Source organism: Pristiophorus japonicus, chromosome 2 (genome assembly GCF_044704955.1).
Source record: "Pristiophorus japonicus isolate sPriJap1 chromosome 2, sPriJap1.hap1, whole genome shotgun sequence".
Classification (NCBI taxonomy): Eukaryota; Metazoa; Chordata; class Chondrichthyes; family Pristiophoridae; genus Pristiophorus; species Pristiophorus japonicus.
The window spans coordinates 53,075,474-53,098,331 of record NC_091978.1 but is presented as its reverse complement, the minus strand read 5'-3'; the positions used below and the strand labels follow the sequence as shown (position 1 = coordinate 53,098,331).

At 45.4% G+C, this 22,858-nt stretch overlaps 1 pseudogene; it reads left to right on the top strand.

Annotated features, from left to right (window-relative positions):
- Nucleotides 1–18,881, top strand: part of LOC139228669 (zinc finger protein 551-like) — a 30,862-nt pseudogene extending 11,981 nt beyond the window's left edge.
- Nucleotides 18,882–22,858: the final 3,977 nt, after the last annotated feature.

The window sequence follows — 22,858 nt, the reverse complement described above, 5'->3', positions numbered from 1 at the left end:
TCTATAAATTCGGCACTGGTGAAACATGGCCCGTTTTCACTGACCAGTATGTCAGGCAGGCCGTGGGTGGCAAACATGGCCCTCAGGCTTTCAATGGTGGCAGTGGCGGTGCTTCCGACATTATTTCACATTCAATCCATTTTGAAAAATCATCCACCACCTCCAGGAACATTTTACCGAGAAACGGGCCCGCATAGTCGACATGGATCCTCGACCACAAACGTAGTGGTGCCCCTCTGGGCGCATTGCTCAACTGAGCACATACGCTGCATTGCCGTACACAGGACTCGAAGTCAGAGTCGATACCGAGCTACCACATGTGGGATCTGGCTATCACTTTCATCACTACTATACCCGGGTGTGTGCTGTGGAGATCCGAGATGAACATCTCCCTGCCCTTTTTGGGTAGCACTACGTGGTTACCCCACAACAGGCAGTCTGCCTGAATGGACAGCTCGTCCTTTCGCCGCTGGAACAGCTTGATTAGCTCTTGCATTTCAACGGGGATGCTGGCCCAGCTCCCATGCAGTACACAGTTTTTTACTAGGGACAGCAGAGGATCTTGGCTGGTCCAAGTCCTAATCTGGCGGGCCGTGACAGGTAATTTATCATTTTCAAATGCTTCCATGACCATAATCCAGTCTGCGGGCTGCGCCACCATCAACAAGTTTGCAGGCTGCGCCATTTCCACCCCTGTGGTGGGCAATGGTAGCCAACTGAGAGCATCCGCACAGTTCTCGGTGCCTGGCCTGTGACGGATGGTATAGTTATACGCTGATAGCGCGAGCGCCCACCTTTGTATGCAGGCTGAGGCATTAGTATTTATCCTCTTGTTTTCAGCGAACAGGGATATGAGGGGCTTGTGATCGGTTTCTAGCTCAAATTTGAGGCCAAACAGGTCCTGATGCATTTTCTTTACCCCGAACACACACGCTAATGCCTCTTTCTGAATCATGCTGTAGGCACTCTCGGCCTTAGACAAGCTCTTGGAAGCATAGGGGACAGGTTGCAACTTCCCCGCAACGTTAGCTTGTTGTAATACACACTCGACTCCGTACGATGACACATCACATACTAGCACGAGTCTTTTACACGGGTTATACAATACAAGCAGCTTGTTGGAGCATAAAATGTTTCTGGCTTTCTCAAAAGCAATTACTTGGTTTTTGTCCCCATACCCAGTTCTCACCTTTACGCAATAACACATATAGGAGCTCTAAGAGGGTGCTTAAGCCCGATAGGAAGTTAACAAAATAGTTGGAGTCCCAGGAACGACCGCAGCTCCGTGACGTTCTGTGGCCTGGGCGCATTCCTGATAGCCTCTGTCTTGGCATCTGTGGGCCGAATACCGTCCGCCGCGATCTTTCTCCCCAAAAACTCCACTTCTGTTGCCATGAAGATGCATTTCGACCTCTTCAGCCGCAGCCCTATGCAATCCAATCGCTGGAGGACCTCCTACAGATTTTGTAGGTGCTCGGCGGTGTCCCGACCTGTGACCAATATGTCATCCTGAAAAACCACCGTGCATGGTACCGACTTGAGTCGGCTCTCCATGTTTCTCTGGAAGATTGCTGCAGCCGACCGAATTCCAAATGGGCATCTGTTGTAGATGAACAGTCCCTTGTGCGTGTTGATGCAGGTGAGGCCCTTCAAAGACTCCTCCAGCTCCTGCATCATGTAGGCCAAAGTCAGGTCGAGCTTGGTGAACGTCTTGCCTCCTGCCAGCGTTGCAAATAGGTCGTCTGCCTTAGGTAGCGGCTGTTGGTCCTGTAGCGAGAAACGATTCATCGTTACTTTATAATCGCCGCAAATCCTGACCGTGCCATCCGTTTTGAGCACTGGAACAATCGGGCTGGCCCACTCACTGAATTCCACTGGGGAGATGATGCCCTTGCATTGCAACCTGTCCAGCTCGATTTCCACTCTCTCCCTCAGCATGTGAGGTACCGCTTGCGCCTTGTGGTGGATGGGTCGTGCCTCTGGGACCAAGAGGATCCGCACCTTCGCCCCAGAAAAGTTTCCAATGCCTGGCTCAAAAAGGGAAGGAAATTTGTTAAGAACCTGGGTACATGAGGCCTCATCGACATCTGATAGCGCTCGGATGTCATCCCAGTTCCAGTGGATTTTGCCCAGCCAGCTCCTTCCAAGCAGTGTGGGGCCATCGCCCAGGACAATCCAGAGTGGCAGTTCATGCACTGTGCCTTCGTAGATGACCTTGACCATGGCGCTGCCCAGGACAGTGATAAGCTCTTTGGTGTACATTCTCAGGTTCGTGTGGATGGGGCTCAGCGCTGGTCTGATTGCCTTGTTGCACCACAGTCCCTCAAACATCTTTTTACTCATGATGGATTGGCTAGCGCCAGTGTCTAGTTCCATGGCTACGGGTAAGCCATTCAATTTTATATTTAGCATTATAACTGGACATTTCCTCGAAAATGTGTGCACCCCGTGTTCTTCAGCATCTGCCTCCTCTCTCTGAGGCTCGAAATTGCTTTGATCCACCAAGGACCGATTTTCCTCTGCCACGTGGTGGTTAGCAGGTTTTGCAGAGCTTGCAGCTTGCAGTCTGCAAGCTCGTTGGAGGTGCCCCATTGTTACACAGCTCTTGCAAACATATCCTTTGAAGCGGCATGAATAGGCTGAATGGAAGCCTCCACAACGCCCAACAAGGTGTGAATTGCCTTGCATCTGAGTCATCTGGGTCACCTGAGGACTGCTGGCAGTTGCAGACTCTGCTCGCAAACCCAGTTAATTTATGAACATTGCTAGCACTTGTGTGCTGAGAGATTTGTTTGGTGTTATCACTGGTGGACATAAACGCCTGTGCTATCGTAATGGCCTTCCTGAGGGTCGGTGTCTCCACAGTCAAAAATTTTCGTCGGATGGTCTCGTGGCCAATGCCCAGTACAAAAATGTCTCTGAGCATTTGCTCCAGGTAGCCATCAAACTCACATTGTCCTGCAAGTCGTCTTAGCTCAGTGACGTAGCTCGCCACTTCAGAGTAGGAATCGCAGGATAGCTCAGATGAATACATGGCTTGAGCAGTGGTGCAGCAGGGAGGGATTCAAATTCCTGGGGCATTGGAATCGGTTCTGGGTGAGGTGGGACCAGTACAAACCGGACACCTGGGCAGGACCGGAACCAATGTCCTAGGGGGAGTGTTTGCTAGTGCTATTGTGGAGGGTTTAAACTAATATGGCAGGGGGATGGGAACCATTGCAGGGAAACAAAATGGAGACAGAAGCAAAAGACAGAAAGGAGATGAGGAAAAGTGAAGGGCAGAGAAACCCAAGGTAAAAAACAAAAAGGGCCACTGTACAGCAAAATTCTAAAGGGTCAAAGTGTAATAAAAAGGCAAGCCTGAAAGCTCGGTGCCTCAATGCGAGGAGTATTCGGAACCCAGGAGAGGGCTCTGAGCTAGTTAGTGTGGGTGAGAGCTCAGATGAACAGGACCCCAAGAAAGAATGCAAAAGGCAGGAGGCAACAGAGCACAGTAGCACTGGGGTAAGGGTAAACCACAAGGTGATAAGAAGGAAAAATATGCATGAATATAAAGGGGCCGCAGGAGGGGTCAAAACTAAAAATCATGGTTTAAAAGCTAGTATTAAAACACTCGACCTAAACGCACGCCAGCATTAGAAATAAAGTAAATGGGTATGATTTGGTGGCCATTACAGAAACGTGGTTGCAGGGTGGCCAAGACTGGGAATTAAACATACAGGGGTATCTGACAATTCGGAAGGATAGACAAGAAGGGAAAGGAGGTGGGGTAGCTCTGTTAATAAAGGATGATATCAGGGCAGTTGTGAGAGATGATATTGGCTCGAATGAACAAAATGTTGAATCATTGTGGGTGGAGATTAGAGATAGTAAGGGGAAAAAGTCACTGGTGGGCGTAGTTTATAGGCCCCCAAATAATAACTTCATGGTGGGTTGGACAATAATCAAGGGAATAATGGAGGCATGTGAAAAAGGAACGGCAGTAATCATGGGGGATTTTAACCTACATATCGATTAGTCAAATCAAATCGCACGGGGTAGCCTGGAGGAGGAATTCATAGAATGCATACAGGATTGTTTCTTAGAACAGAATGTTACAGAACCTACAAGGGAGCAAGCTATCTTAGATCTGGTCCTGTGGAATGAGTCAGGAATAATAAACGATCTCCTAGTAAAAGATCCTCTTGGAATGAGTGATCACAGTATGGTTGATATTGTAATACAGATTGAGGGTGAGGAAGTAGTGTCTGAAATGAACGTACTGTGCTTAAACAAAGGGGACTACAGTGGGATGAGGGCAGAGTTGGCTAAAGTAGACTGGAAACACAGACTAAACGGTGGCACAATTGAGGAACAGTTTAAGGAGCTCGTTCATAGTGCTTGTTAGCGTTAGTGTTTTCTTAGAAGAATCACTCAACACTCAGGGTCAGTTCCAATGCTGAAGCAGCTTTTATTACGCTCAGCGGGAAGGAAAAACTCAGGACCGTATCCAGGTTTCTCTTCACAGAACAAAGAGTTACATGTACCTTTATATGTTTCACAACAGTTACAAAACAGTTTACTGCAGCTACACAGCCCATCACGGCTGGACACAAGCCAATCACAATGATTATAGATTACATATAGGTTATTCTAACCCAATAGAATTCCCCTTATGTCTCAGGAACCATGTGTTCGTCTTTTGTCAGCTTGGGCTGATTGATATAGGTTCTCTCACTAGTTCTTTCTTCTTGGAGAAATAATTGGTATATAGCCTTGTTTACAGCAAATGGTTTCCCTCTTATCTTTCTTCCTGAAATAATTGGTTTCATGGCCTTGTTCACAGGAGATGGTTTCCTTCTTATCTCTGTCTTCCCAGGCATTCCTACAGTGGGCCTCACAGGGTTATTGCTCGGTCAGTGAACGTTCAACAGTTCACAGTTTGACTACCTGATTTCCCATAATGCCTGGGCAGCCATTTTATGTGTGTGTCCATTTAAGCTTATGTGAGTTTTAAATATCCAGCAGGTGCCTAATGCCTAAGTCTATATATATTTCTACTCTCTACAACAATTCCCCCCTTTCGGTAAAGGGACTAGTCCTAGTCCCCTTTTAACCGACCGTACTGCCTTTATCTGATATTTGTGCACTGCCCGGTACTCCTTGCCTCAACGTGCTGGCCAGTCACGCGGTTTCAGGAGTCCCGGTTGCTTAGATCAAATTAACAAAGGCTAGCTCCTCCCGTCCCCTTATCAAACAGGCTTGTTTAATATCCAGGGAACGGTGATTGGTCCGTTTCCGCCGTTTGTGGCGCCTGCATACCTGGCAGGCCATCACGCCCCATGTTATTGCTAAGATTAATTGTATTCCGACCAGTGTGTGTGAAATAATTCGAATCCATGGGTGGATGTTCACATTTATTCCCCAGTCCCAGACCTTTCTCCACCAACTCTGACTGTGTAAGTCTACCTCGGTATCTTCTTTGATTTTAGTTTGTAGCTGGTGATAGAGTTTTACAGATTGACCCACTCTGAGCCTCAACTCCCGTAATACTTCGGTTAGATGTGGGATAGGGACCTGCTCTGGCTCGTCATAATCCTGCAAATGATCATGGAGCTGATCAGTTACTTCAATAACTTCGGACTTCCGGCGCCTAACCTGGGTGATATGCGCTTGCCCGATCGCGACAGGTCGTAGTGGTGTAAAGCAAAAGTTTGGCTGCGGTATAGGGCACTGCAGGTCATTATACTGGTATGAACGCTCAGTAGTAGAGACGCAGTATCTTCCCCTCCCTCCGTAGCCTGCCCTCGCGAAGTGCATGTGTGCGGGCACTATTTCTAGTACACACCCGTTGGTTCGGTTAAACCCGCACTCGTCTAGTTCCCCTCGGCCCACCGGGTGAGGGCATACTGTGATTTCCCCCCTTTGCTTGCAATCTGCTAGGGAAATCCCAGTAAGTATGTTGTTTCGACGAACGGCAGAGGTGGTGGTTAGGTAGTAGCGTATGGAGACATTTTCCCGTATTACTCCGATATTCTCTAGTTGGTATAAGGGGAACGGCCCTGAGTCCGGCGTTGCTATGGGGATCAACAGGACTATCCCTATCCCGGTAGTCCTACCCATCTGGCAATCTGGAATTGCGGGGTATACTCGGGTCAGTCCCTTCAGAGTCCAATTATCCAGTGTCCCCCTTTGGTTCGCCAACTGAGCCAAATGTGAACTGTCTATCCAATCGGGTACTTCCCCGCGTTGGATCTGGTCGAGGTTGTGGCGGATCTGTCCCACCATCCACAGACCATAAGCATGACAGAGTTGCCCCTGTCTTTGCTTTATTGTATCTTCTTGTTCTCTATCAATGAGGTGATTAATGGTTTTAGCGTGAGCTTCCAGGACTGAGATGCCATCCAACTGGATTTCGGCACCCTCCTTTCCTAGGTTGGCCTGGTCTTCCTGGTTTTGCTCCACCCTCTCCAATAACCCCTTCATCACCCCTTTAAGCTGTTCTACCCTCTCATTTAGCCCTTGTATGTCTATCGAGTTCACTACGGAGGTTCCTGTATTGAAAACGGTAGCAACATCATTTACTATTTCCCTCTTCACCCTGGGTGCTAACCCCTGTCCCCGGAACTTACTGGCACCCATGGCATCGGCAGCCTGCTGCATTACGACTTTACTTAATACATTGTACATCTTCCTTGACTGTTCGGTACAATATTCCGGCATCTGGATGCCTGAAATATTGATCAGAACAGGCACAATTTCATGTTTAACATTATCATACAATAATTCCCCTTCGTTGTACATTGCAATCCCATTTTCTGGTCCCTTAGTAGTTATGGGACAAGGCAGTTCTTCGGGCAATGTAGTGATTCTTATGGGGCGCGGTGTCGGAGGGGGTGAGAAACATACATACAATTATATTGCAGCCGCCCCCGCCTCCTCGTAATACCCACACAGCCCCATTCCCTTCTTGCGGATGACTGATTGCTGGGATTGTCCCGGAGGCGCGCAAATTATGCCGAAAGTACATTCATCAGGCCCTTTGACATCCTTCCGTTTAATGCATCTGCTCCTTATACCCGTGGAGCACTGTACACATACTCTTATTCTTATTAGGATTCTTATTAAAATAAGTCCTGTCCTTGCTCCAGTCCTTGGCTGCTGGGATGCACATTCCGTCCGTTAAATTAAACAAGACTCCATAGTTCATATAGTTGTTTATTTCCAGCGTGCTCTGCTGTCCGTCGGTGTTGCCCAGGGTACGTGCCTGTCGCAGGGCTATCCATATTACGAGTAGCGCCGTTCGTATTCCCATTCCGGTAAGTATTATCTGTAATTTTAAACAGACGGCCTGGTCGTCACCAGGGGTTAAGTTTTTTTGCTCTACGAGTGTCCCTGTCACCCTGCAAAATCAGAAGGACAAGGTTATAATCGAACCATTTCGAGCTGAATCTGTAGGGCGTGCGCCTGTGTCTTTACCCACTTAAATATTACCCAAACTCCTATTATGACCAAGGCCAAAGCTATTCCTCCAAACATCGCTGTCTGCTTTACCGTTAGGTTGGGTTTGTGGACTACACCTACCCATCGTGGGGTACATTGGCTCTATTGCCAGAGGTGATGGTGCTATGGCTGCGCACTGCACTATCCGTCTAGACCCGTTATCTCTTCCAGCCTGTTTATCTTAGCTTTTAACTCTTCAATTTGTTTCATTGAGTATCTATTTCTTTATTGTATCAGGCAAGTATTATTACATAAGCTAGTTCTGTTTTTATTTTTGTTTCCTCTGTTAGGTGAGTCTTTTTTTTTCTATTAAGAAATCCAAATTAATAATGTTCAGTATAAAACGGCTGTCAATGGAAAGGGTTAACTCCTTTCCAGGTTTGTAAGAAGACCTGATGTCATTACGTGACTTCACGTAATCATCTGAAAAAAAAGTCTTTGTGCCTTCAAAACTGGCTTCGAAATTAGGAATCCGTTAAAAACAGCATTAATCATTAGAGTAAACTCCAATGTTTTCTTAACTTCTAATTCAAGTACTTGCCAAAGAATTTTTTTTTTTTTTAATTGTTTTAAAACAAGACCACACATACAATAGCAATTTTGTTTACTGAAATTCAATTCTGTTTTTTTTTATTTCTCTCTTTCTCCTCGTTATCTTCAAAACCCTCCTGCTTGTTTAGACTGTTCGGGACATTTTGGAAATCTTTTCAAACTGCATTGAAACTTTTTCATAATTGAAAATTCGAATCCATGTAGAGTGTTTTTTTTTTACTTATTCCAATTTTTTTTTTTCCTCTTCTAATTAAACCAATATCTTTTTCACAGCAAACATCAACTAGTATTTAGTAAGTTATGTCTTTTTCCATTTAGTCTGTTACATCTTTTTTTTTCTTTCTTCAAATTAGGTTTTGTATTTTACACGGAGGGTTCGTAACTCCATAAAGTTGTTAATTTAAAATCATTTGTTTACTTTCAAAGTGGCGTCTTTATCTTTTTCTTTTTCTCCATAACTGGAATGAAGTCCATCTTTGAGAGTTTGAGTGCTTTTTCGTTATCTCAAAATGCTCCAGTTTCAAAGTCGTTACTAAAGCTTGCTGTTTTTTTTTAACATTTTCCAAAAGTTCCTTTTACACCTTCGCAGATAGCTCGCCACTTGCCCAGGAGTTTGACCTGATCAGATTTAATTTAATCTTTCTCTTTTTTTTTAAATCCACCTCAGTATTTCCTGTGCCTTCTCTGAATATCTCAAAATCCCAATTCAAACGTTGTAATTTCAATCTTTATTTAAAACTTTTTTTTAGAAGCTCTTTTTTTTTAAAGCATTCTTTATCTCATTCCGAGACTAAATTTATGTCTTTCAACCCAATCAATCATTGCATGTTTTCTTTCGGCAAGTAAGTGAGCATGTCAAATAAATATTTTGCTCAACAAACCTATTCTTTATTTGTTTATTTTCCTAGCTCCGTAACTTATCATCCGAATAAATCCACACCTGCGTTTCTAACTTAAATGTCTTAAAACTTCCCACATACAGGACAACATTACAAAGGGTTTAAAAAAGACTTTCACTCTGTTTCTAAAATAAACAGACACTTGCATTCCTCTTCCAACCAGGCTTTCGGAACATGAAAACATAAAAAATTCATTCTGCAGTCAAAAATCACACAGACACTTCTCACTCAACGATCAGACATTTACAACAGTCTCTCTTCTTGTTTTGGCCGGCTCTATTTTTGGATCCATGACCTTTCAGGGAATTCGTAGTTTTATCTAAATAATTCCTCACATAACTAATTCCTGAGGATTCCACCCTGCTTTAATCATTTTTTCAATTAGCTTCTTTTGTTTTTCCGCCAGGTGGCGGGTAAGCGACCCTTCTGGTCCCCACTCGAGTTTACTTGTTTTCATGGCCATTCCTGGGTAGGACTACTACCGTTAGGAATCTACTCTCAGAGGTCCGCTTTCTTTCTAGCGCGACTTGTAGTAAACTGTCTCTTGGCTACTGTCAGGTCACAAGTTCTGCTGTTGCACAAACTTATACAATTCTTAAAAACGCGTTTAAGCAATTCCCGCAGTGCTCTACGTATCCTTAACGACTACCTACCACCGCTCAGCCTGTTGGTCCGACCCTGTTCACAGGTTTGGATTCCGTTAGCCGCTGTACACCGCTTGGTTCTACCCCGGGGTATTTCAAATTTCACTACTGGGTCCGGAAGATGTCTCTCGGTATCACGATCCCACGGTCTAAGTGTGTTCCCTACGCCTACTTGGTTCCTGGCCGTCACGTGGGACAAAAGTCCTCTTAATTCAGGCTCAGGCTAGGCGTTTGAGATATTAGACCGTCTCCTCATGTCGATCAACCAGCTTCCACCTTCCGCACCCTTTATACTTAAAAATTGTTTTTTATACTCACCCGGGTTTTTCCAAGGGCGTCCAGCGACTCCGGGAAATCCCGTCGACTACGCCATTGTTAGCGTTAGTGTTTTCTTAGAAGAATCACTCAACACTCAGGGTCAGTTCCAATGCTGAAGCAGCTTTTATTACGCTCAGCGGGAAGGAAAAACTCAGGACCGTATCCAGGTTTCTCTTCACAGAACAAAGAGTTACATGTACCTTTATATGTTTCACAACAGTTACAAAACAGTTTACTGCAGCTACACAGCCCATCACGGCTGGACACAAGCCAATCACAATGATTATAGATTACATATAGGTTATTCTAACCCAATAGAATTCCCCTTATGTCTCAGGAACCATGTGTTCGTCTTTTGTCAGCTTGGGCTGATTGATATAGGTTCTCTCACTAGTTCTTTCTTCTTGGAGAAATAATTGGTATATAGCCTTGTTTACAGCAAATGGTTTCCCTCTTATCTTTCTTCCTGAAATAATTGGTTTCATGGCCTTGTTCACAGGAGATGGTTTCCTTCTTATCTCTGTCTTCCCAGGCATTCCTACAGTGGGCCTCACAGGGTTATTGCTCGGTCAGTGAACGTTCAACAGTTCACAGTTTGACTACCTGATTTCCCATAATGCCTGGGCAGCCATTTTATGTGTGTGTCCATTTAAGCTTATGTGAGTTTTAAATATCCAGCAGGTGCCTAATGCCTAAGTCTATATATATTTCTACTCTCTACAACAGTGCTCAACAAAAATATATTCCAGTGAAAAAGAAGGGCGGTAAGAGAAGGGATAACCAGCCGTGCATAACCAAGGAAATAAAGGAGAGTATCAAATTAAAAACCAATGCGTATAAGGTGGCCAAGGTTAGTGGGAAACTAGAAGATTGGGAAAATTGTAAATGACAGCAAAGAATGACTAAGAAAGCAATAAAGAAAGGAAAGATAGATTACGAAAGTAAACTTGCACAAAACATAAAAACAGATAGTAAAAGCTTCTACTTATTTATATAAAATAGAAGAGAGTGACTAAAGTAAATGTTGGTCCCTTAGAAGATGAGAAGAGGGATTTAATAATGGGAAATGTGGAAATGGCTGAGACCTTAAACAATTATTTTGCTTCGGTCTTCACTGTGGAAGACACAAAAACCATGCCAAAAATTGCTGGTCACGGGAATGTGGGAAGGGAGGCCCTTGAGACAATCACTATCACTAGGCGGGTAGTGCTGGACAGGTTAATGGGACTCAAGGTCGACAAGTCCCCTGGTCCTGATGAAATGCATCCCAGGGTATTAAAGAGATGGCGGAAGTTATAGCAGATGCATTCGTTATAATCTACCAAAATTCTCTGGACTCTGGGGAGGTACCAGCGGATTGGAAAGCAGCTAATGTAACGCCTCTGTTTAAAAAAGGGGGCAGACAAAAAGGCAGGTAACTATAGGCCGGTTAGTTTAACATCTGTAGTGGGGAAAATGCTTGAAGCTATTATTAAGGAAGAAATAGCGGGACATCTAGATCGGAATAGTGCAATCAAGCAGACGCAACATGGATTCATGAAGGGGAAATCATGTTTAACTAATTTACTGGAATTCTTTGAGGATATAATAAGCATGGTGGATAGAGGTGTACCGATGGATGTGGTGTATTTAGATTTCCAAAAGGCATTCGCTAAGGTGCCACACAAAAGGTTACTGCAGAAGATAAAGGTACGTGGAGTCAGAGGAAATGTATTAGCATGGATAGAGAATTGGCTGGCTAACAGAAAGCAGAGAGTCGGGATAAATGGGTCCTTTTTGGGTTGGAAATCGGTGGTTAGTGGTGTGCCACAGGGATCGGTGCTGGGACAACAACTGTTTACAATATGCATAATGACCTGGAAGAGGGGACAGAGTGTAGTGTAACCAAATTTTCAGATGACACAAAGATTAGTGGGAAAGCGGGTTGTGTAGAGGACACAGAGAGGCTGCAAAGAGATTTAGATAGGTTAAGCGAATGGGCTAAGGTTTGGCAGATGGAATACAATGTCGGAAAATGTGAGATCATCCACCTTGGAAAAAAAAAACAGTAAAAGGGAATATTATTTGAATGGGGAGAAATTACAACATGCTGCGGTGCAGAGGGACCTGGGGGTCCTTGTGCATGAATCCCAAAAAGTTAGTTTGCAGGTGCAGCAGGAAGGCGAATGGAATGTTGGCCTTCATTGCGAGAGGGATGGAGTACAAAAGCAGGGAGGTCCTGCTGCAACTGTACAGGGTATTGGTGAGGCCGCACCTGGAGTACTGCGTGCAGTTTTGGTCACCTTACTTAAGGAAGGATATACTAGCTTTGGAGGGGGTACAGAGACGATTCACTAGGCTGATTCTGGAGATGAGGGGGTTACCTTATGATGATAGATTGAGTAGACTGGGTCTTTACTCATTGGAGTTCAGAAGGATGAGGGGTGATCTTATAGAAACATTTAAAATAATGAAAGGGATAGACAAGATAGAGGCAGAGAGGTTGTTTCCACTGGTCGGGGAGATTAGAACTAGGGGGCACAGCCTCAAAATATGGGGGCAGCCAATTTAAAACTGAGTTGAGAAGGAATTTATTTTCCCAGAGGGTTGTGAATCTGTGGAATTCTCTGCCCAAGGAAGCAGTTGAGGCTAGCTCATTGAATGTATTCAAATCACAGATAGATAGATAAGGGAATTAAGGGTTATGGGGAGCAGGCAGGTAAGTGGAGCTGAGTCCATGGCCAGATCAGCCATGATATTTTTGAATGGCGGAGCAGGCTCGAGGGGCTAGATGGCCTACTCCTGTTCCTAATTCTTATGTTCTTATGTTCCTGACCTTCAGATCGCTGGCACGTGTAGAAGCGATACCTCACCATCAGCATGCTCTCCCTTGGGTTAAGATGCTCCTGAACCAGTGTACACAGCTCCTCATATGACTTATCAGTGGGTTTCACCGGAGCCAGAAGATTCTTCATGAGGCTGTAGGTCGGTGCCCCACAGACCGTGAGGAGAGCCGCTCTCATTTTTGCAGCGCTTCCTTCTCCGTCCAGCTCGTTGGCTACAAAGTACTGGTCTAGCCGATCGACATAGGCTTCCCAGTCCTCACCCTCTGAGAACTTCTCCAGGATGCCCACAGTTTGCTGCATCTTTGCGTTGGATTCGTATACTCGTCGCCAGTTATTGTGTTCCAAACACAGATGAGACTGCACACAGGGAGTAACAATGACCTCAGTCTTTATTAAGACGCTCCAGAGTGAGTAACAGGCCTTAGGGGCCGGCTTATATACAGTTCTCCCAAGGGATGCTGGGATCCCTTGGGACTTCAGGGGATGCGCTCCCTGGTGGCGGAACATGGGAGTGCATGCTTTACAGATACACAACATTAATATCTCCAAGTTTGCAGATGACACTAAGCTGGGTGGCGGTGTGAGCTGTGAGGAGAATGCTAAGAGGCTGCAGGGTGACTTGGACAGGTCAGGTGAGTGGGCAAACACATGGCAGATGCAGTATAATGTGGATAAGTGTGAGGTTATCCACTTTTGTGGCAAAAACACTGTCGAGGAAATATTTAGCTTAAATTAACTCGGGCGGAGACTTTCAGAAGTGCACTTCGAGAGAATTTATTTTAAAAAGCAAGATATATCTCGGAGAGCCTGCTTGGACCGTACCAAGGCAAAACTCTGTCGTACAAGCAAATTGCACTTATCTTTATACAGAAATTGAATACAGAAATAGAAAAAGAATCTTATTCATTAGTCCCGCGAGTACAAAGGTCGTCTCGGGAGGTACACACTCTATCTGTCCTTGCATAGTTTCTCTCTGTTCACAGTCTGATAAGCAAAGGCAAAAGGAGACTCCCTTTTAATACCAGATGGTCACCTAATTGCATCTCTAAGTTTCAAGGCTAAAAAGCGTGGCTATTTTTCTAGTCTTATTATTTCTTTAAGCATAGCAAAAAACAGAATTTAACCCTTCCCTCTAAATTAAGCCAGGTGTTCATAGATTCTTTCTTCTACAAACACGAAGGCAGAATATTATCTGAATGGCGGAAAAGGGGAGGTGCAACAAGACCTGGGTGTCATGGTACATCAGTCATTGAAAGTTGGCATGCAGGTACAGCAGGTGGTGAAGAAGGCAAATTGTATGTTGGCCTTCATAGCTAGGGGATTTGAGTATAGGAGCAGGGCTGTCTTACTGCAGTGAGGCCTTAGTGAGGCCTCACCTTGAATATTGTGTTCAGTTTTTGTCTCCTTATCTGAGGAAGGACGTTCTTGCTATTGGGGGAGTGCAGCAAAGGTTCACCAGACTGATTCCCAGGACGGCTGGACTGACATATGAGGAGAGGCTGGATCGACTGGGCCTGTATTCACTGGAGCTTAGAAGGATGAGAGGGGATCTCATAGAAACGTATAAGATTCTGACGGGACTGGACAGGTTCGATGCAGGAAGAATGTTCCCATTGTTGGGGAAGTCCAGAACCAGGGGACATAGTCTAAGGATAAGGGGTAAGCCATTTAGAACTGAGATGAGGAGAAACCTCTTCACTCAGAGAATTGTTAACCTGTGGAATTCCCTACCGTAGAGAGTTGTTGATGCCAATTCATTGGATATATTCAAGAGGGAGTCAGATATAGCCCTTACTGCTCAAGAGATCAAGGGGTATGGAGAGAAAGCAGGAAAGGGGTACTGAGGGGAATGATCAGCCATGATCTTATTGAATGGTGGTGCAGGCTCGAAGGGCTGAATGGCCTACTCCTGCACCTATTTTCTATGTTTCTATGTTTCACTGATGCACATCTCCAATGAGAAAGTGCTGATTAATGCTTGCTGACAATTCTTACTGACTTGCACATTACACTCAGTGGCCCCTCCATTACCCACCAGACAGAAGGAGAATGGCAATTGGTGGAAAATCGAGATCCTCAAATGTTGCCCCTCCGTCTGGTACAGCAATCCCCTCGGCATGGGAATGGAGACATGTTCAATCCAAGTAACAGGCTGAGTTTAGTCTTTCTGGGACTGTGGGATTGGTTTATATCAGACAGGAGCAGATTGGAGCTGTATGCGCTTCCTCTAATTCTGCCCTCTTGAGCATCCCTGATTATAATTGGTGGGGCAGTGCCTTCTGTTGCCTAAGCCCCAAGCTCTGGAACCCCCTGCCTGCAAACCTCTTTCCTACTTTAAGATGCTCCTTGAAACATACCTCTTTGATCAAGCTTTTGGTCACCTGCATTAGTTGTGTGCTCGGTGTCAAATTAAAAAAATCTCATAATGCTCCTGTAGTGCGCCTTGGGACATTTCACTACTTTAAAGGTGCTATATAAATACAAGTGTTGTTGTTGATTTGCCAGGCCATGAGGTTACAGATTATGGTAAAATGCAATTCTGCTGCTGCTGATGGCCTCATGGATGTCCAGTTTTGAGCTGCGAGATCTGTTCTGAATCTTTCCCATTTAGCACAGTGGTAGTGCCACACAACACGATGGAGAGCGTCTTCAGTGTGAAGGCAGGACTTCGCCTCCACAATGACTGTGTGGCGATCACTGCTATCAATGCTGTTATGGACAGATACATCTGCGACAGGTAGATTGGTGAGGACGAGGTCAATTGGGTCTTACCCTTGTGTATTGCACCACCTGCTGCAGGCCTAGTCTGTCAGATACGTCCTTCAGGCTTTGGCCAGCTCAGTAAGTGGTGGTGCTACTGAGCCACTTCTGTTGTTAATCAGATAATGTAGTAATACCCGCCCTCATGTATGGCTCAGAGACATGGACCATGTGCAGTTGACACCTCAAGTCACTGGAGAAATACCACCAACGATGTCTCCGCAAGATCCTACAAAACCCCTGGGAGGACAGACGCACCAACATTAGTGTCCTCGACCAGGCCAACATTCCCAGCATTGATGCATTGACCACACTTGATCAGCTCTGCTGGACAGGCCACGTTGTCCGATGCCAGACATGAGACTCCCAAAGCAAGCGCTCTACTCAGAACTCCTTCACGGCAAACGAACCCCAGGTGGGCAGAGGAAACGTTACAAGGACACCCTCAAAGCCTCCCTGATAAAGTGCAACATTCCCACCGACACCTGGGAGTCCCTGGCCAAAGACCGTCCTAAGTGGAGTAAGTACATCCGGGAGGGTGCTGAGCACCTCGAGTCTCATTGCCGAGAGCGTGCAGAAATCAAGCGCAGGCAGCGGAAAGAGCGTGTGGCAAATCTGTCCCACTCTCAACGACTATCTGTCCCACCTGTGACAGGGGATATTGGACTGTTCAGCCACCTAAGGACTCATGTTATGAGTGCAAGCAAGTCTTCCTCGATTCTGAGGGATAATCACATCCAGGGCTGAATCATGACAGAGTGGTCATGCACGTAAGTCTCTGTATCAATTGTTTATTAATGTAGCTCACAGAAAATCATTTTCTATTCACTAACGTGGACTTTCACAAAGGCGCTTTTACCCAGCGTTCCCCGGGGGGAGGGAGAATGTGCCGCACCCAGAATACTGGAACCCAGTGCAGGCGCGGGACCGGGCTGTGTTTGGAGCATGCGCATTGTGAGTGGTGAAGCAGGTTACAGGCTGGAGACGGGCTCCAGAAAGAGCCTGATGGGGACGTCGCGTTGGAGGGTAATGGACTTAGCGGGTGACGGGGAGTTTTCATAAACAACTGGTGTAGGCCTCAAAATCCGACGTCTCGCGTTTGCAGCTTCGGGGCTTTCTCCCGAGAACAAGCCCAGATTAACGGCCGCCATCTTTGAGAAGGAAGACTTGAATGTTCAGCGTACAGCAGTGCGACTATCTTGGTACAGGACACGACTGGGTGGGGCTTCAGTGTCTGTTCCCAACCCGATCTCAATGCCCGGGAGAGCAAATTATTGACTGGTTTATTTTTCATTCTCCACACACCGGATTTCTCAACATCTCTCCTGAAGGAGCGAGTAAGTGCCGACCTTACGGTTTCTGTCCCACACAATTGTAACAGAAGAGAAACAGAAAATGCTGGAAATCTCAGCGGGTCAGGCAGCATCTGTGGAGCGAAAGCAGAGTTAACGTTTCGGATCGATGACCCTTCGTCAGAACTGGAGAGTGTTCGGAAAGAATATATTCTTAACGAGCACTTTCAATAATCCACAGTATTTTTCTTTTGTAACAGATGAGCCTCAGAGCTGGCCCCTCTTGTACAGTATAGGAGCTGAAATCTCCATGTACAGTCCCAGGGTTAAAATTCCCATGTAGTCCCAGGGTTAGAATCCCCATGTACAATCCATGGGCTGTAATTTCCATATGAGAGTCCCGGGGCAGGAGTCCCCACGCACAGTTCCGGGGCGGGAATCCCCATGTACAGACCCTGGGTTGGAATCCCTGCTCACAGAACCGAGTTTGGAAACACAGAACGACCAATTCAGAGCCGGTTTGCATCAGGGTGGGCACTAGAAGTCGGTCCCTGGGATCCTGTGTGGGTCTGTTTGTTGCATCAGTTTGAGCTGGGGTAGAGTTGCTGGGTTTAACCCCAAGTATTTTTGAGGCCCATAAGTCCCAACAAATTCTGATGTGAGACTGTCAACGGAGGTGGATTCTAGGGGAGATTAAATTGCTAATCAGACCCTGTCCTAACATTGTAAAAGTGTATTGTTTTAGGAACAAGTATTTCTGCAGAGACTTTTAATATACACATTTGTTTTAATCCATTCTTGGGATGTGGGTGTCGCTGGCAAGGCCAGCATGTATTTCCTATTTCCATTTGCTCCTTGACAAGGTGATGGTGGGTCTTATTCTCGAACCCATGCAGTCCGTGTGGTGAAGGTACTCCCACAATGCTGTTAGGTGAGTAGTTCCAGGATTTTCACCCAGCGACGATGTAGGAATGGTGATATATGTCCATCAGGATGGTGTGAGACTTGCTGGGGATCTTGGAGGTGATGTTGTTCACATGCACCTGATGCCCTGGTCCATCTAGATGGTGGAGGTCACAGGTTTAGGAGGTTCTTTCAAAGTTCTGGTCGAGTTGCAGATGTATAAAATACCTCCCTGCCACCTCTCCTCCCATAGAGGCCAGAGTCATGTGTAGGCCCAGACCGGCTGACAGGTTCACTTCCCTGAAGAACATTAGTGACCAGTTGGGTTTTTATGACAATCCAGCAGCTTTCATGGTCACTTTTTTCTGCTGACGTCTGCACAAATAATCAAGTTCATTAAGCTCAATTTCACAACCTCCCTTTGTTTTTCTGGGTTCTCTCTCACCCCCCCTTTTTCCTGTTTGAAATTCATTTTACAGGGTGTTGAAAGTGGAGGATTTGTAGATTTGAAGCTTAAGCCAAACATCACATCAAGATCTGATGGAGTTACTCGATTCACCAGGATAGGAATATCATCGGCCTTTGGCCATGGAAGCAAAAAGCACTGTTCACAGAGGGGAGAAATGGTACACATTTTCTGTGTGTGGATGAGGCATCAGCCTATCATCCAACCTGCTGACACACCAGCGAGTTCACACTGGGGAAAGGCCATTCACCTGCTCTGAATATGGGAAGGGAGTCACTGATTCAACCAACCTGCTGACACACCAGCAACTTTACACTGGAGAGAGACCATTCATCTGCTCTGAGTGTGGGAAGGGATTTATTACTTCATCCAACCTGCTGAGACACCAGCGAGTTCACACCGGGGAGAGGCCATTCATGTGCTCCATGTGTGGGGAGGGATTCACTCAGTCATCCAACCTGCTGTTGCACCAGCGAATTCACACTGGGGAGAGGCCATTCACCTGCTCTGTGTGTGGGAAAGCATTCACTCAGTCATCCACCCTGATGAATCACCAGTGAGTTCACACTGATGAGAGACCATTTAAATGTTCTGACTGTGAGAAGAGATTTAAGAGTAAAATGTGTCTGCTGACACACCAGCGAGTTCACAGTGGGGAGAGGCCATTCACCTGCTCAGAGTGTGGGAAGGGATTCACTCGATTATCCAACCTGCGAAAACACCAGCAAGTTCACAATTGACTGCAGGGATTGGATTTTGCTGTTACTGCTGCTGTTAATCACATCCAGGACCGAACCAAGCTCATTCTGACAGTTTCGGTTTGTTTCTGCTGATATTAATAACCCCTATAACTGGGCTAGAGTTTACTATTCTGGATACATAGCAAATAAATCAAAGGGCGAAAGGTCAGATTGACGCTTGCCCCTGAAAAGGGTAGTAAAATACTGCTGATTATGTTTGCCTCTAGTGAAGTTTATGGATACTTTTACCAAACACACTTTAAAGGGGTTTCTCAAATACTGAAAACCATCTCCAATGGAGCTAAAGTTTGTGTAGGGTTTGGGGGCAATAATGTTCAGAGACAAACATGTTTTAACATAAAATGATGAAAATACATTGACATAAACTGGCTGATGTAATATGTATAATGGGAAAGAGAAGTTTAGTCTGAGATAGAAACTTAAACAGGCACCATGGCAATACTGGTGAGACATTCCATTCCAGTGAACCCACTGGTTGGAAACTCTACTCAGATCAGAGGAAAGAACAGGGGTTGTCTGTTATTAACCACAATATAAGCTTAAACCAGAGTGAGTATTAGAATAGCTTAGATTACAATGTGTGTGATGTTTATACCTATAATTGTGAAACTATAAGAAATAACATAATTAACAGCAGGCAGGGTAGTTTAGAGATTGAGAAAATTACAGAAGCAAAGTATCTGCTGGGAACCAGAAAAAATGTCCTTGTAAATCACAGATTACAGAAGTTCCAGCTGTGTTTCCCAGCTTCCTACCAAAACCCAGCAAAAAAGACAACAAAGAATCCGGTGCCAGAGATGGATCACTGCAGGGTATAAAAGTGAGGGGATACTGATGTAAGAGGGCAGTCGGGACTGGAGACACCGGAGATCAAGCTCAGGGCGCCTGAGGTTCCATCCAGCCATGTCAGTTACTGTGGACACGTGGGACGTGCATGTTTACTCTGATTGATGGATCAATGTAAGATACGGTAGAGGACAGAGAATCTGCTCATCTTATCTTAAGCTATTAATGTTGCTGAGACTGGACTCTCAAACCTGCTAATTAATAAGACAATGCATTAGCTAGAGATCAAGCGCAGGCAGCGGAAAGATCATGCGGCAAATCTGTCCCACCCACCCCTTCCCTCAACAACTATCTGTCCCACCTGTGACAGAGTCTGTGGTTCTCGTATTGGACTGATCAGCCATCTAAAAGCTCATGTTAAGAGTGGAAGCAAGTCTTCCTCGATTCCGAGGAACTGTCTATGATGATAATGCATTAGCTCGAATCTTGCACCTCTTTCATAGAAACATAGAAAATAGGTGCAGGAGTGGGCCATTCGGCCCTTCAAGCCTGCACCACCATTCAATATGATCATGGCTGATCATGCAACTTAAGTACCCCATTCCTGCTTTCCCTTGATCCCTTTAGCCGTAAGGGCCACATCTAACTCCCTTTTGAATTTTTCTAATGAACTGGCCTCAACAACTTTCTGTGGTAGAGAATTCCACAGGTTCACAATTCTCTGAGTGAAGATGTTTCTCATCATCTCAGTCCTAAATGGCCTGCCCCTTATCCTAAGACTGTGTCCCCTGGTTCTGGACTTCCCCAACATCGGGAACAATCTACCCGCATCTAACCTGTCCCGCCCGTCAGAATCTTGTATGTTTCTATGAGATCCCCTCTCATCCTTCTAAACTTCAATATATAAAGGCCCAGTTGATCCAGTCTCTCCTCATATGTCAGTCCAGCCACCCTGGGAATCAGTCTGGTGAACCTTTGCTGCACTCCCTCAATAGCAAGAACGTCCTTCCTCAGATTAGGAAACCAAAACTGAACACAATATTCCAGGTGAGGCCTCATCAAGGTCCTGTACAACTGCAGTAAGACCTCCCTGCTCCTTTACTCAAATCCCCTAGCTATGAAGGCCAACATACCATTTGCCTTCTTTACCGCCTGCTGTACCTGTATGCCAACTTTCAATGACTGATGAACCATGACACCCAGGTCTCGTTGCACCTCCCCTTTTCTTAATCTGCCACCATTCAGATAATATTCTGTCTTCGGGTTTTTGCCCCCAAAATGGATAACCTCACATTTATCCACATTATACGGCATCTGTCATGCATTTGCCCACTCACCTAACCTGTCTAAGTCACCCTGCAGCCTCTTAGCGTCCCCCTCACAGCTCACACCACCACCCAGTTTAGTGTCATCTGCAAACTTGGAGATATTACACTCAATTCCTTCATCCAAATCATTGATGTATATTGTAAAGAGCGAGGGTCCCAGCACTGAGCCCTGCAGCACTCCATTAGTCACTGCCTGCCATTCTGAAAAAGACCTGTTTATCCCGACTCTCTGCTTCCTGTCTGCCAACCAGTTCTCTATCCGTGTCAGTATATTACCCCCAATACCATGTGCTTTGATTTTGCACAACAATCTCTTGTGTGGGACCTTGTCAAAAGCCCTTTGAAAGTCCAAACACACCACATCCACTGGTTCTCCCTTGTCCACTCTACTAGTTACATTCTCAAAAAATTCCAGAAGAATTGTCAAGCATGATTTCCCCTTCATAAATCCATGCTGACTTGGACCGATCCTGTCAATGCTTTCCAAATGCGCTGCTATTTCATCCTTAATAATTGATTCTAACATTTTCCCCACCACTATGTCAGGCTAACTGGGCTATAATTACCCGCTTTCTCACTGTCTCCATTTTTAAAAAGTGGTGTTACATTAACTACCCTCCAGTCCATAAGAATGTCCTTCCTCAGATTAGGTTACCAAAACTGTACACAATATTCAAGGTGTGTACAACTGCAGTAAGATTTCCCTGCACTCAAATCCTCTTGCTGTGAAGGCCAACGTGCCATTTGCCACCTTCATCGCCTGCTGTACCTGCATGCCAACTTTCAATGACTGATGTACCATGACACCCAGGTCTCGTTGCACCTCCCCTTTTCCTAATCTGTCACCATTCAGATAATATTTTGCCTTCCTGTTTTTGCCACCAAAGCGGATAACCTCACATTTATCCACATTATACTGCATCTGCCATGCATTTGCCCACTCACCTAACCTGTCCAAGTCACCTTGCAGCCTCTTAGCACCCTCCTCACAGCTCACTCTGCTACCCAACTTAGTGTCATCTGCAAACTTGGAGATATTACATTCAATTCCTTTGTCAAAATCATTAATTGTAAATGGCTGGGGTCCCAGCACTGAACCTTGCAGTATTTCACTAGTCACTGCCTGCCATTCTGAAAAGGACCCGCTTATTCGTACTCTTTGCTTCCTGTCTGCCAACCAGTTCTCTATCCACGTCAATACATTACCCCCAATACCGTGTGCTTTAATTTTGCACACTAATCTCTGGTGTGGGACCTTGTCAAAAATCTTTTGAAAGTCCAAATACACCACATCCACTGGTTCTCCCTTGTCCACTCTACTAGTTACATCCTCAAAAAATTCTAGAAGATTTGTCAAGCATGATTTCCCTTTCATAAATCCATGCTGACTTGGACCAATCCTGTCACTGCTTTCCAAATGCGCTGCTATTACATCTTTTATAATTGATTTCAACATTTTCCCCAATACCGATGTCAGGCTGGTCTAGAATTCCATGTTTTCTCTCTTCCCCTTTTTTTTAAAAAGTGGGGTTACATTAGCTACCCTCCAATCCATAGGAACTGATCCAGAGTCTTGCTCTGCTCATCTACTCCTTTTAAATTTTTGCCATTTAATGAATATTTCCTACAATATTATTCCTCCCAAAATGTATCACATCACATTTCTCCATTAAATTTCAACTGACATCGCCTTGTCCAATTTAACAACTTGTGTATTCACACTGAACTCACTTGGATCTCTTCAGTTGGCCATGGTCCCAGTTTTGGTCTCATCTGGAGATTTTGATCTTGTGCCTCATATAACCAAGCCCAGTTCATTTCTCTATATTGAGCAGAGCAATG